Here is a 12,767-nt window from a genome sequence, read left to right as displayed (position 1 = left end):
AAATTGGCAACAGTGCTTATCTCATAAAAGAAGAACCATGTGACAATCAGACAGAGGAGAAAAGGGTGCTTATACATTCCATATATTATTCAGATGTTTATTAATTTCCAAATATCTGGAGACATTTTAGATATATTTTTGTAATTAATTTTTAATTTAATTCTATTGCGGACAGAATATTTTGTGTAAAATTTCAGTCCTTTGGAATTTATTGAACATTTTTATGTACCAGCACATATGATCTATTTTAGCAAACATTCCATGTATTGGAAATTGAACTCTGTAAATATCTATTGAGGTAAAAGTGATTAATAGCATAGTTTAGTTAAGATTTTTTGTTTAGTTGTTCTATCAGTCACTGAGACTGCAGTTAAATTCTTCAATTTCAATTGTGAGTTTCTCTATTTCTCCTTTCAGTTCTCTCAACTTTTGCTTTGATCAATTAGGGAGATAAAATTATAAATGTTTATTTTGAAATTAAGTCCATGCACACTTAGAATTTTGCCTTCCTAATTAATCAGCTCTTTTATCACTATAAAATGATAAAGTTCTCTTTTTCTTGAAGTCTACATTGATACCATAGACACAGCAGCTTTTTACAGCATGAAACACTATTTTGATCCCTTTACTTTCAGTCTAACAGTGTCTTCAAATTTAAGTGCCTCTCTTGTAGGCAGCATATAATTGGATTTGGCTTTTTAAAAAAATCTAGCGATCTCTGTAGTTTTAGTTAGAATATGTTGTATAGGCTTCCCTCTTGGCTCAGATGGTGAAGGATCTGCCTGCAATGCAGGTGACCCAGGTCCAATCCTCGATCCCTAGGTTGGGAGGGTCCCCTGGTGAAGGGAACTCACTCCAGGATTCTTGCCTGGAGAATTCCATGAACAGAGAAGCCTGGCGGGCCACAGTCAATGGGTTCGCCAAGAGTCAGACACAACTGAGCAACTTTCATTCACTTATTAAACAGTTATTGAAACAGTTGTACACATATCTACCATTTGGTGATTTGTTTCCTACTTGCACCATCGCTGCTTTGAGTTTTGTGTTTTTGATGTTGTTGTTCCTCTCTTCTTTCCACCTCTAAAATCTAAGATAATGTCAGTTTCAAAACACTTTCTGAGGAATGTTTCTATTACCTTGCTACAGAACCACCTCGTGAACATTTTATTGCAAATATTACTGTGACAACTTTCCAGGATGCCCAGTTTTAGTACATAGTGACTAGCTCCTTTTTTCCACTTCCCTTTCTTCATTTATATTATGTGAATTTAATTGTTGGTATCATATCTTGATACTGTGGTTTATTTCTCCTGCCACTGCTGCTATTATTTTTATCAGAACAGGACTAATTCCACGATATTTTTTGAGTCTCTAAGAGTTTGAAGGTTTTTGGTCTGAGTCATGTATGGGATCTTAAGATAAAAATTGATGGTTTTTGAAATGATGAGGCTCCACCTTGGCTTTCTGAGATATCTTGCTATGGTGACAGGTCGGCTGTGCCTCCAGTCTCTCAAAAAGCAGAAAAGTGAGAAAAAACTAGCATCTTAGGTTCATGTAGCTCTTAAGTGACTTCGGTCTTTCTACATTTCAAGGGGAAGTAAACTAGCAGTATTTACTTGCTTTTATCTTTTGAAACTTTTCCTCCAAGAGTCACTGACCTTCCTCCAGTTTTGTGAACTTCTATTTCTTCATGATTCACAGAGATTTAAATTTTTGAAGACCTAGTCCTAAAAGATAACTATTGCTTGAGTACAGATTTTTAATAAAGCAAAATAAAAAGTCTTTCAGAATAACTGCCACCATATTTTTCAGCTCTGAATCCCAAAACACAAAATCGTCATTTAAGAAACACAAGTAAGGGATTTTCTCTGGAAACCAATAACAATAACAACAAAAATCCCTTAAACAGCAAAAAGAAAAAAAGTAAATACATTATAATTAAGGAAATGTTTTAAACAATCCTGTTATTAATCCAAATGCTGATGTTTTTATCCTGTTTACAAGAGTTTAGGATTGAAACTCAAAAAGAATGCTTCAGAAGAAAATTAAAACATTAATTGTATCATTTTTGCCTATGTTCTCCTGAGTAGAGGTGCCCTCTGATCTGCTCATATAATTGTCATACTAATAGTAACAGGAACAAAAATGGTTCTATTTAAACAATTTCAACTTAGCCGATGTCATCCTAAAACATTTTGTAAACTCAAATATTTGTTTCAAGATTTAATTGATTGGTTAGAAAACACTAGGATAAAACTTAATGACATTCATTTAAAATGAATCTACATGAAATTTATTTTTTAATTATGCAAACAATATAAGATCATTTTAGGAAAATTAGAAAATTTAGACAGCCAGGGAATATGAATATAGAAGAGTGAACTTACATATTACTGATTCCCATTCTTGACCCAAAAACCACTCTCAAAAAAAGACTAAAGAAACAAAATTTGGGGGGCGGTAAGAGTAGATAAATATTGAATTTAGGAAAATGCCAACTACCTGTACAAAAATCATGGAATTCCTGCTGCATAAATTACAGTTTGGACCAGGTGAAGGGAGTGTCACTTGGAAGGGAGTGTCACAAAAAAGGTCTCTTCCTTTTCTGAGAAAGCAGTATTGTGTTTCTGGAAGTGAAAAAGGACATTCTGGAAGCAGTGGTGTGGTTGGGATGGGGGGGACAACATTGTAAGGGCTGGATCTGAAGCAATGGCAATATCCTAGTCTTCAGGGGCTGAGTTGTCAAGATAAAAAAAAAAAAAAGAACAAAGAAGGAACTGGGTCAAATTTATCTGGGGATATTTCCACAGCTTTGTACCAAAACTAGGAAAGGGAAGAGAAGCTATGAATACCCTCATCACACAGAAAGCTGATGCTCACTAAGGTTTGTTGGGTGTTTTTGTTTGTTTTTTGTCGTCATTAAAGTTCTTGGCAATATGGCTGGTTAACACTGCTGCAGAAAGACACACTGAAATCCCAGCCCTGTCTCCCTGATAAGCCATTTATGCACCTCTCAGGTGCTATACTTCCACCAGGAACATGGTTCAAGGAAACCAAACAAATAAACTAACAATAATATAAAAAAACAGAAATGAAGTTGCCGAAGACAAAGTTCCTGGGCCCGTGACACCCACAATCCTCCACAGTATATGTCAGACTGTTATGTAGGCATGGATAACAACATAAACCTGCATCCTTCTACTTATTTTAAATGTAAATATTTTAGTTTTGAACATATAATACATATACATGTTAATTCACAGGATGCAAAGTTCATTTTAGTAATCAGAAATAATCCTTTTTTGTTTTTTTATTTTATAATTACAAAAATTGATGTCTGCTTCTCATAACAAGTGTACAGTAATCACTGACATGAAAAGGGAAAGCTGAGCTGTATTAGTTTCCTATTGCTGCTATAACAAACTGCCATAAACTAGGTGACTGAAGCTGAGACTCCAATCCTTTGGCCACCTGATATGAAGAGCTGACCCATCTGAAAAGACGCTGATGCTGGGAAAGACTGAAGGTGGGAGGAGAAGGGGACGACAGAGGATGAGATGGTTGGATGGCATCACTGACTCGATGGATATGAGTTTGAGCAAGCTCCAGGAGTTGGTGATGGACAGGGAATCCTGGAATACTGCAGTCCATGGGGTCTCAATGAGTCGGACACAACTGAGCTACTGAACTGAACTGAACTGAACTGAAGGTGGCTTAAAACAACACAAATTTATTCTTTTATTGTTCTCGTGCTAGAAGTCTAAAATGGATTCGTTTCCTAATCTCCATTTGTGGTGTCAGAGATTAATGAAACAATCTCAGACATACAAGGCTTCAAAAGGATCATTACACAAAGATCACAAACATTCTTCAGGAAAGTCTTCAAATATGAGGAAGAATGAATCTAGGAGATGCTACAAATAATATGGAAAGTTAGAAGGATCAAATAACTATGCAGATAACACAATATGTTAAAACAGAATAAAAGTGAACATAAATGAAATGAGGGAGAAATTGTGTATATCACAACTGAGAATTTAAATTTTAGGAAATATCACAAGACCCAGGTGACGAGGCAGGTAGGGAAAGGAAGGAACTTGAAAATGTGTGTATTTATTTATTATTTTTTGAGTTTTTAAACTTTGTATTTTGTATTGGGGTATAGCCAATTAACAATTTGAGGTCGTTTCAGGTGAACAGTGAAGAGACTCAGCCATACATATACAAAGTTCTAACCTTGGAAGGAGAATGTCGTGGGCTGAGTTTGTCCCCAGAAAGGTGGTTCAAGTCCTCATTCACATTACCTGTGAATGTGACCTTATTCAGAAATAGGGTCTTTGCAGGTGTGCTCCAGTTAAGATGAGCATCACACTAGATTAGGATGGGCCCCAGATGGGCCCCAGTATCTCATGTCCTTATTACGAAGAAAACATTTGGGAAATTTCCTAGTGGTCCAGTGGTTAGGATGCTGCACTTTCCTGGCCAAAGGCCCGGGTTCAATGCCTGGTCTGGGAAGTAAGATCCTCCAAGCCCCGCAGTATGGCCAAATTAGAAAACAACAATAAAAATAAAATAAACAGAGAGAAAGGAAACATTTGGGTGCAGAGAGACGCAAACACGCAGTGGGGAAGGCCATGTGAAAACGAGGCACAGATGGGAGTGTTGTAGCTGCAAACAGGAACTTTAAGGCTTATTGGCAATCACCAGAGGCAGGAGAGAGGCAACTGATTTTCTCCCACCGAGTCCCGGGAGAGGGCAGGGCCCTGCCAGCACCTTGCTTTCAGACTTCTAGCCTCTGGAAGGGCTTCCCTGGTGGCTCAAATGGTAAGGAAGCACAAAGAGTTGGACATGACTGAAGTGACTGAGAGTGCACACACGTGCGTTACGTATCACATTTTGCTGGTTCGTTCCCATCAGTGGACACTTGGACTGCTTTCACCTCTTGGCTCACAACTCTCAAGTTGTACATCTTTTTTTAATCAACAGTTACGGTGACCGACAAAGCAACCCAGAGTGGACTTCCTTCCTTCGACTGGACTCCACAAGGAACTGGAGCTTTGGTACTAGCAGCGGCCCCTTGCGCCCATCTGCCTCCTCGAGGAGTGCAGACGAATTTGGGTAAGTCTCTCCTGGTTCTTGGGCTTCCCTGGTGGCTCAGCTGGTAAAGAATCTGCCTGCAATGTGGGAGACCTGGGTTTGATCACTGGGTTGGGAAGATCTGGAGAAGGGAAAGGCTACCCATGCCAGTATTCTGGCCTGGAGAATTCCATGGACTATATAGTCCATGGAGTCACAAAGAGTTGGACACAACTGACTTTTTCTTCACTTCACCTCTTGGCTATTGTGAATAGTACTGCTATAAGCATAATACTCTTTCTTTTTTGAAGTTCAAAAACACACTTAGAATAAACATCTTTTTTTTTAAGTCATGTTAGATAAAAATATTATAAGATATCAAGAGGATGCTAAATAGAAAGTTCAGAGTGGTTGGTAATTTGAAGCAGGGTTGAAAGGCCAGGGGAAGAAATGGGTAGAAAGATGATCAGAGTTATAGTCCTGCAGCTGACTAGACACTTGTGACTCCTCATAACATTATGATAAATGCATAAGCAAAGAAATAAAATAAATAAAAGACAATGCATGAATCTTTTTATTTATTCAGTTGTGTTCACCTGAGTTTCACTAGCAAAACATTTGAGACAACTCCCCTCTGTGGCATGCATCCATTTGCAGGTGCTGAGGCAGCTGGCAAATAATTTGATATGTTTTAATTCATAAAATTCAGAGTAAACTGCTTTCTATTGTATTTTGAATGGCTTTACTAAGGTATAATTGTTATACAATTTTTGGAAGCAATGCACTAAGGTATAACGGTTATACAATTAACTGCACATGTATAAAATAAATAATTTGATGTTTCAATATATTTATACACCCATGAAACCATCACCACAATCAAGCTAACTAACACAGCTATAATCCGTAAAAGTTTGTGACCCTTCCCTTCTGATTCTAACCATCGCCCTAAGCCACCATTCTGCTTCCTATTCCAAGAGATTTGTTTCTGTTTTCTGGAGTTCTGTATGCATGGAATCATACCACGGACTTCTGTTGGCTGGCTTCTTGCATTCAGAATAATTGTTTAGAGAATCATGCATGATTTCTTTTTATTGGCAGATAGCATTCAACTGTATAGTTCTACCACAGTTCCTTTACCCATTCATCTTTTTAATTTTAGTCATTTTTGTAGGTGAATACTGTTGTCTTGTAGTTTTAATTGGCAGTTGCCTAATAACTAATGAGAGTGAGCATCTTTCCATGTATCTTTGCCATCTATATATTGTCTTTGTTGAGGGGTCTATTAAAATCTTATGTCATGTTTTTCAGTCAAGGTTTTTTTTTTTAATTATTGAGTTTTTATAGTTCTTTAAGTATTCTAGGTATAAGTTTTTCATCAGATATATAAACTGCAAATATTTTCTCCCAGTCTGTAGTAAGTGATTTTTTGCTAAGAGTGTATTTTGAAGAGCAGGTATTTTCAATTTTTATGAAGTCCCATTTATCATTTTGTACTTATGCAGACTGTGTTTTGGGTGTCATATTTAAGAAATGTCTGCCTATCCTAAGGCCACGTACATTTCCTCATGTAGTTTTTCTAAAAGTTTGATCATTTTAGGCTTTAAATTTAGATCTTTGACCCATTTTGAGTTAATTTTTGTATATTGTTCAAGGCATGGGTGAAAGTTGATTTTGTTTATTGCATGTGGAATCCAATTGTTCTAGCACCATTTGTTGAAAACTGTCCTTTACCACTAAATTGCATCTGTATCTTTTTATTTTTTGGCCACGCTGCATGGCATATGGTATCTTAGTTCCTTGACGAGGGATTGAACCCAGGTCCCTTGCAGTGGAAGCATGGAGTCTTAACAACTGGACTGCCAGGGAAGTCTCTGTGTCTGCATCTTTATTGAAAATTGGTTGTTGGTATTTCTACGGATTTATTTCTGGACACTTTAATCTGTTCTAGTGGTTTGTTTGTTTTTTCCAGTACCACTGTCTTGGTCAATATACACAGAGAGAAATAACATACTGAACACCAATAAATGCAACTTAACTGTCAGTTGACTTCCTACTTCCTAATAGCTACATCGAAAGCCAAAGGCAGTGGTAAGATATATTTAATGCAATAAGAAAAAAAAAAAAAAAAAAACAACTAAGAATTGTATACCTACAAAAATTATCTTTGAAGAATAAGGGTCAAAAAAGAATTTTCAGTCAAACCAACATAAAACTGTTGGGTAACAGTAGAGGGGCCCCCACTATAAGAAATTCTAATGCCTGTTTTTCAGGAAAAATGAAAACAATCCAAGGTGGGTGATCTAAAATATAAGAAAAAATAAACAGAAAAATTGGTGATAAAGAAGCAAACATTAGTCAATGTGAACATTAATAATAATGTCTAAGTTGAGTGTTAAAAATAAAGTAGTATCAAAATTGAAAGAAAAAGATGATCAAAGTAATGTTTCAGTGTTCTTATATTACTCAGGAAGAGAGGAAGGATATTAATGAGTTGTTAAATATGCTTATTAAAATATCTAGGGAAACCTATAAAAATTGATTAAAAAAATAAACATTAACTGAGTGGAGAGGAGAACTGTTTCATTCCAAAAGACAAGACTAGAGGTAGAAAATCATTGAAAAGCCTGGAGAAGGGAATGTATAAAATAATACAGGAGGAATAGCTATAAATGCTATATATTTAAACAATAAATGTAAAGATACTATATACTATCTAGAAAAAAGAAAGATGAGACTTTTTAAAAAATTCAGCTGTATTCAATTTTTAAAGATATACCTAAAGCATAAGAACTCAGAAAAATTAGAAGTTCAAGATAAAAAATGGTATACTCACTAAGATAAAACTGGTGTTGCTATATTTATACCAGATACAAAATATTTTAATGCAAAACTCATTACTGATAATAAAGAGGGTTCCTGCATAACATTAAAAGATTCAGTTAACTAAGAAATAGGACACTCTCTATGCTTCTATGCCCTTATTACCATAGCCTCAAAATAAGTGAAGCATATATTGAGAAGTATGAACCCAGCATCATAGTGGGAGATTAGAGCACTTATTTCTCAATATTTCACAATAAATGTCTTTATTCTTTCAGCAAATATTTATTGAGCACCTACTATGTACCAGCCCTGGAGGATGAAATGGCAACCCACTCCAGTGTTCTGGCCTGAATGTTCTGGCAGAGGAGCCTGGGAGGCTGCAGTCCATGGGGTTGCAAAGCGTCGGACATGACTGAGCGACTGAGCACGCACTATGTACTAGCACTGAGAATACAATAGTGGATAAAATAAGCAAAAATCCTTACCTTCAAGAAACTTTGATTCTAAGGTTAGATAGAGCAACAAAAAAATTAGTAAGGACAGAGAACATTTGAACAGCACAATAAAAAATCTTTATCTGATGGACATGTGTGGAACATGCAAAACACTTAATAAAACTGATTTTTTGCTAGGTTATAAAGTCAACATACACACAAAATCTAAGAATATTATACAGACCATGTTTTCTGACCACTATATATTAAGCTAGAAATCAAAACTAAAACTTGCAGTAAAGATTTTTCTGCCCTTCTGTAAAGCTAAAGATGTGCATATTCACTGACCCCATAATTACACTCTTAGGTTTCTACCTTTGAGAAAATCTGACACATGTGAGCCAGGACGTATGCACAAAAATGCCAAGGAAGTTTTTATTGTTGTTGTTTAGTCACTAAGTTATGTCTGACTCTTTTGTGACCCCATGGACTGTAACCCACTATGGGATGTCCCAGGCAAGAATTTGGAGTGGGTTGCATTTCTTTCTCCAGGTGATCTTCCCAACCCAGGAATTGAATCTGCGTATCCTGCATTGGCAGGCAGATTTCTTTTTACCCCTGAGCCACCAGAGAAGCCCCCCATAGATGCTATACCTGTTTTTTAAAAAGACAATTGGCGATAGTTTGTCCAGAAACAAGTGTTTACCTGCAAAAGATAGATTAAAAATAACTGTGGTCTATTCTTATAATCAGTAATAGACATTTATGAATGACACCTGCTTGGATCCATATAGATGCAAAACTCAAAAGGTTATTTTCATGTTATTTCAGCTAGACTAGTTTGAAGTTATATACTTACTATGGAATGGCATGACTTCATGTTGTGTGCAAGTGTGATGAGGGGCAAAGAAAAGTAAGAGCAGGCGAAACCCCAAATTCAAGATTGTAGGAAGGGGTAAGATCAGGGAGGTACTCACAGATGATGAACAATGTTTCCATCTTTCTACCTAGGTACTGGCTACAAAGTGTGGCATGAATGATGGCCTCAATGATCTCTGTCCCCTGGTGTTCCACCTGTGATTATGTCACTTAATATTGCAAAAGGATTTTATAGTTGTAATTAAGGTGACTTGTCAGTTGATTCCGAGTTAATCAAAAGGAGATTGTCTGGCTGGTCTAACCTGATCACTTAAACTCTTTAAAAGCAAAGCATTTTCTCGAGCTAGTTGCAGAACAAGAAGTCAGAGAGTCAACGCATGAGAAGAGTTTGATTGACATGTCATTGCTTTCTTGATGACAGAGGGGGCCACACATCAAAGAAGTGAGGACTTAAATCCTACAGTTGCAAGGAACTGAATTCTGCCAAGAATAAGCTTGGAAAATGACTCTTCCCCAAGGCCTCCAATGAGAATTCAGCTGGGCCATAACCCTGATTGCATCCTTGTGGTAACTTCAGCAGAGCCCTGTCCAGCCATGCTGGGCCTCCATACAGAACTGAGAAAAGGCTGCTGCTTGTGGTGATGATCAATGGGGGACCGATGTACATGGACATTTATATTGTTGGACTTGCACCTTTCACTTATGCTATAAATAATCTTTTATTTATAGCATAACAGTGTGATTTCATTCTTTAATAATGTTTTTAATTTCTAGAATTAAAAAATTTATTTTTATGGAGACAGTTGAAAGATAGCACTGTGTGAGTGTAAAGTGTTCAAAGTGTTGATTTGATACATTTATATATTAAAGAGAAAGCTAGCAACTGACTTCATATATTATACAATATATTGTATATTGTATATTGTATAATTGTATATTGTATATTGTATACAATATATTGTATAATATATGATATTATATATATAATATATAATATATGTATATTGTATATGTATAATATATTGTATACATATATTATACAATATATTGTATATTATATAATTGTATATTGTATATTGTATAATATATGATATATTATATACATAATATATAATATATGTATATTGTATAATATATGTATAATATATTGTATACATATATTATACAATGTATTGTATATTATATATTGTATACAATATATTGTATATTGTATAATATATGAAGTCAATTGCTAGCTTTCTCTTTAATATAATACATATTATATTATGTCTTATATATTATATAATAATTTATATATTAAAGAGAAAACTGCCTCTTGACCATACGGGAGCTTCTGAACAATGCAGGTGATGGGGCTAGTTGTGCATGAAAAGAATTTAAGGTTTTGACCTACCCAATAATGACAAAGTGTCTTCAAGACAAATCATGAATTATGAGCCATGCCCAAGACCATTTTTATGATAAGTCTTTTATTAGATTGCATAGTTACAATGCAAAGATTATAACACTAAGCCAAGAATGCAGACTGCTGTTTATGGAGGCCCAGAATTTGGGAAATGGTTCAGTCCTGTTTATTCTATGTAATGATGTTATCGTTGCACTAAACATAGGGGTTGTAAAGCGATTCTCTATGTTAGTTTAAGTGTGTAAATATTTCTGTTATGGCATCCTTATGTACACTGACCATGAATATTTTATTTTATAGTGTGCTTGAATTAAATCCGTTATAACCAAAGAAGGGATTTGAACATGGAGTAAAATTGGCTTGACTGCCTGTATCCTGACCCCATCAAGCATGGAATCACTACTAACAACATACGTGAAACATGATCAAAAACCCTGGAGGCTTAAGACAGCAACTCCATTGACTCCAACAGGCACTTCAACAGATTTTAACAGATGTGAGATGAATGACACAAAATAAATAAAACCTAATGTGAACAATCAGCCACAAGATGGCATTTGAATACTAATGTATTTAAAGTTTGGGGCAGTAACTTAAACACATGGCTATTTTAATCTTTTCCCTTCCCCGGTCACTTTTTCTCATATTGCCATGTAAGAAGATCACAACTTTATTTTCCCTGTAGCCTAAGTCTTAAACATTTATTTATCAGCTTACTTTTAATCTCTTGTGATGGTTGATTTTATGTGTCAATTTCACTGGGTCATGAGGTGCTCATTTTCTGTGTGTTTCTGTGGGGGTATTTTTGGATGAAATTAACATTAAATTGGTAGACTGAATAAAGCAGATTGCTCTTTATAACATGGGTGGGCCTCATCCAATCAGTTGAAGACCCTAACAAGGTTGATCCTTCATTACTTAAGAGAGAATTCTCCTCTTTGATGACCTCAAAACTGGAACGGAAGTTCTTCCTGGTTCTAGAACTGCCTATTGGTCTTCAGATTCAAACCAGCACATTGGCTCTGCAGATTTCGGACTTGCAGTCTCCATAATTCCATAAGCCAATACTTAATTATCTATCTATCAGCTACCATATTGGTTCTGCTTTTCTGGAGAGAACTACTGTATCTCTATATTTATTGTTAATTAACTGCCCACTATAGTAGAAGTTCCATAAAGGCAAGAACTTTGTCTTGTGCTATTACATTTCTAATGTCCAGACCAGCTCATAAAAATTGTGCAGGCAATCATTTACTGAGTGAAAGCATCGTGGCAGGGGAGCAATGATGCAGGTAGATGTTTTGAGGGTGGCACTGAAGGGGTACAAATACATCAGCTTTAGAAAGTGGTATCTTTGGGTGGATGTTGAAATCATGCCACAGTGATATGAAAAATAAAATGGAGGAAAATTTTAAGAGAGTCAAGGCATGTTGCTACTAAATGGGGAAGTTTATGTAAACACTGCTCAAAGGAAGAGATCATCTATTCCTGAGTCTTAAACGTTGTTTACAGGCATTTGGAAATTATATACGTTGGTAACAAAATTTGAGGCTGTTCTACTGAAATTTTGGCCAGCACCAAAGTCTGCAATTGCACGTTTCTGTTACCCTAGAGACCCTTAGTCTCACCCACGTCATTCAGCTGAAAGCAAATCATAGAGAAATCAGCGTCGATTATGATTACAAATTTTGGTTGCCATTCTTAGAAAAAGATGGAGGGGACGGGAATCAAGGGAGTGAACAAAAGGGAACTTTGTAAATGTTTTGTTCATGGTGATCAAGACCGTGAATGTGAGTTGAGGGGATCACATGTCATGCTTGGGAGCTGCAAATTCTATTGCAAACCACCATGTCCTAGTACAGTGTTACCATGATAAAGTAGGTAAATTCTCTATTGTAACCAGTCTTACAAAGATTTTTTTTTTAATTGAATGAGAACTCTATCCTGTGTAACTGACTGCCTTAGTGGGCTGAACAAAGTGAGGGTACAGTCGGGAAACAGAGCTATTTCTTTTCTCACCACTGCCTTTGAACGAAGTCTCCATCACCTCCCTTTTCTCTGCTCGTCGATGACAACTCAATCGCATGCTTTTCAGTTCACTTGCAGCTGTGAGAACTGTCACATTTCCAGACACTAGAAGTCCAGTC

General features: G+C 36.1%; 1 long non-coding RNA gene across 2 annotated transcripts; it reads left to right on the top strand.

Moving 5' to 3' along the window:
* Positions 1–1,734: 1,734 nt before the first annotated feature.
* On the top strand, positions 1,735–11,162 carry LOC133259151 (uncharacterized). Of its 2 annotated transcripts, none has more exons than XR_009740293.1 (3): positions 1,735–5,118; positions 7,049–7,167; positions 10,921–11,162. It is a non-coding gene; the product is annotated as an uncharacterized LOC133259151 (long non-coding RNA). The 2 variants fall into 2 exon arrangements; XR_009740294.1 differs by lacking the exon at positions 10,921–11,162 and adding an exon at positions 9,637–10,091.
* Positions 11,163–12,767: the final 1,605 nt, after the last annotated feature.

The sequence above is a fragment of the Bos javanicus genome, chromosome 13 (genome assembly GCF_032452875.1).
Source record: "Bos javanicus breed banteng chromosome 13, ARS-OSU_banteng_1.0, whole genome shotgun sequence".
NCBI classification, from domain to species: domain Eukaryota; kingdom Metazoa; phylum Chordata; class Mammalia; order Artiodactyla; family Bovidae; genus Bos; species Bos javanicus.
Note: the sequence above shows the minus strand (reverse complement) of the source record. Positions and strands in the feature narration are given on the sequence as shown.